Source organism: Antechinus flavipes, chromosome 2, assembly GCF_016432865.1.
Source record: "Antechinus flavipes isolate AdamAnt ecotype Samford, QLD, Australia chromosome 2, AdamAnt_v2, whole genome shotgun sequence".
Taxonomy (NCBI): Eukaryota; Metazoa; Chordata; class Mammalia; order Dasyuromorphia; family Dasyuridae; genus Antechinus; species Antechinus flavipes.
Genome location: NC_067399.1, coordinates 519,211,150 through 519,214,103, shown reverse-complemented (window position 1 = coordinate 519,214,103; position 2,954 = coordinate 519,211,150). Strand labels below are relative to the sequence as shown.

Sequence of the window (2,954 nt, the reverse complement as noted above, 5' to 3'; positions counted from 1 at the left end):
CAGAACCGAACAGTTTTCTTGTTGCACAGGGAGAATTGAATTCAGAAGGTATAAATAACCCGGGAAGAAAAACAAAAATACAAGCAGTTTATATTCATTTCCCAGTGTTCTTTCTCTGGGTGTAGCTGCTTCTGTCCATCTTTGATCAATTAAGGCTCTCTTTATCGAAGAGGTCCACTTCCATCAGAATACATCCTCAAACAGTATCATTGTTGAGGTATATAATGATCTCCTGGTTCTGTTCATTTCACTCAGCATCAGTTCATGTAAGTCTCGCAGTCCTCTCTGTATTCATCCTGCTGGTCATTCCTTACAGAACAATAATATTCCATAACATTCATATACCACAATTTACTCAACCATTCTCCAATTGATGAACATCCTTTCATATTCCAGCTTCTAGCCACTACAAACAGGGCTGCCACAAACATTTTGGCACATACAGGTCCCTTTCCTTTCTTTAGTATCTCTTTGGGGTATAAGCCCAGTAGAAACACTGCTGGATCAAAGGGTATGCAGAGTTTGATAACTTTTTGAGCATAGTTCCAAATTGCTCTCCAGAATGGCTGGATGTGTTCACAATTCCACCAACAATGTATCAATGTCCCTGTTTTCCCACATCCCCTCCAACATTCCCCATTATCTTTCCCTGTCATTCTAGCCAATCTGACAGGTATGTAGTGGTATCTCAGAGTTGTCTTAATTTGCATTTCTCTGATTAATAATGATTTGGAGCATATTTTCATATGTCTATAAATAGTTTCAATTTCTTCGTCTGAGAATTGTCTGTTCATATCCTTTGACCATTTATCAATTGGAGAATGGTTTGATTTCTTATAGATTAGAGTCAATTCTCTATATATTTTGGAAATGAGGCAAAAAGTTTTATTCTATAAAGGGTCAGGGAAAGATAGACTAAAAATCATTTGGAAATTGAACAGTCGAATTCCAAAGAATAAGTAGGTCAAATAGCAAATAGAAACAATAATTTCATCCGAGAGAATGACAATAATGAGAAAACATACCAAAATCTATAAGATGTAGTCAAAGCAGTTCTTTGGGAAATTTTATACCTCTAAATAGTTATATGAATAAAATAATGAAAGAGGAAATTAATGAACTGGGCATGCAACTAAAAAAGCTAGAATAAAGAACAATTAGATACCAAATCAGAAAATCTTCAGAATTGTCAGACTATCCATCAGATTCTGCTAAGTTTCTTTGAGGTTAAAGAGCTGACATACATCTCAAGAATTCTTGCTTGGGTTATCACTACTCTTGTTGCTGACAATATCACTAAGGAAAGCAGGCATGCCTGACTGGGGAAAGGTAGGAATAAAGAATAAAAGACATAGATGTCTGCTAACCCCACTTATCTCACACTGGTGCATTTCTGTCCTAATCTCCAAGAAATGTGGGTCTAGCTACCTTTCTCTCTCTAAAACACTTCCTAAATGTACTTCGCTTTTTTATTGGGATATGAAAAGAGATGAAAATCTTTGTCATCGAGGATGATTATGTAGGGCTGTACAAAGGAGACTGAATACATTTTCACTCATGACCAGAAACTGGAATTTAGTCTCCATAAAGGGCAGTGAATGTGATTGCACATAGAGAGGAGGGGTCATAATTGGAAACAAGATATGGCAATGTCCATGGTATTGAGAGATAAAATGAACAGACGAGTCATTTTTATATATGCGAGTCAAATTTATATATGGAAAAAGGAGATGGAGATTTATGAAAACTGTTTCCTCTTACTCTCCTCATTTCTTTGGTATCTCATGTAGCACCTGCTAGAAAACCAAACTATATGATTTTCTTTTAAAGAAAAAAAACCACAGCCAAACAAACCTTTCAGGGAAGCCAGTGAGTATGTGTGATATCTGCAGCACATTCTTGAAGTAATTAAATCCCCTTACATACAAAAGACTCTTTTTTTGTTTGTATGTTAATTTTTGTGATAAATCCCTTTTACTGATTGACTCCAGGGATAAAATGACTAAAAGGTAATATGGGTACTGTGTGTTGATCATATGATCTGTTCAGAGAAAGATCCTGTATTTCCCTGATTTTTTGCTCTGGTTCCTCCCACCAACCTGTTGGAGGCCTGTGCATAAGAAATCCATTTTCATTTTTTTCTTACTTATATCACATTCTCCATCTCGCTCTCATTTTAATATAGAAAACTTTCTTCACCTCCTACTGCAAATGTCCCACTGCATCATGAAGTGTAAAAGTCTAGATGATGTATGTTGCTTCTTTTTTATTCTTTTGGCAGATTCCAGGTATGTTTCATTCTCTTTTGGCTCCTCAAAGGACTGATTCCTCAGTTGTCATTGTCCTGATGCACAACTGCTTGGATTAAAAGCAATAATATTATATTCTTGCAATTCTATCCAAAGGACCACAGTTATTTTAAAATAGGCCAAAAATCTATCCCAAGTCTCCAAATGATCCTTTACACTTTCACAGTTCTGTCATGGGTGTAATATGCACAACTAATTCATTTTCCTTTTCTGAATGTTTTTGGGATTAAAAGAGACTCAGTGCTTTCACTTACAGATTAAATTAGAGGAAGTGACAAACATGAAGTTCTTGGATCTATATGATTTCTCTGGACTGGCTGCATTGAAGTTTCTTCCTTTTCCTCCTGAAAAAACAATGAAAATTCTTTTCAGTTTATATGTTTCTCATTTATCAACTGACCATTCTCTTTCAATGTAGGAATATAAGGGACATAACAGCAAAGGTAGGATCCATTTAAAAAATATATATATATGGCCACAGAGACCCCAACATTTAAGTAAAAATTTAAAGTGAAATTTAATAAAGTAATACGTAAAATCTTAATCTTCACAAGTACAAGATTGAAAGTATGGCTATATTTTGTTAGTGGAACTTTTCTAATTTATAAGTCTTCAGATTTTAGTGAAGTGGAATTTATCCCTCTA

At 35.1% G+C, this 2,954-nt stretch overlaps 1 long non-coding RNA gene across 1 annotated transcript; it reads right to left on the bottom strand.

Moving 5' to 3' along the window:
- Positions 1–1,689: 1,689 nt before the first annotated feature.
- On the bottom strand, positions 1,690–2,654 carry LOC127551121 (uncharacterized). The gene is made up of 2 exons (XR_007951015.1): positions 2,564–2,654; positions 1,690–2,355 (listed from the first exon to the last, which is right to left on the bottom strand). It is a non-coding gene; the product is annotated as an uncharacterized LOC127551121 (long non-coding RNA).
- Positions 2,655–2,954: the final 300 nt, after the last annotated feature.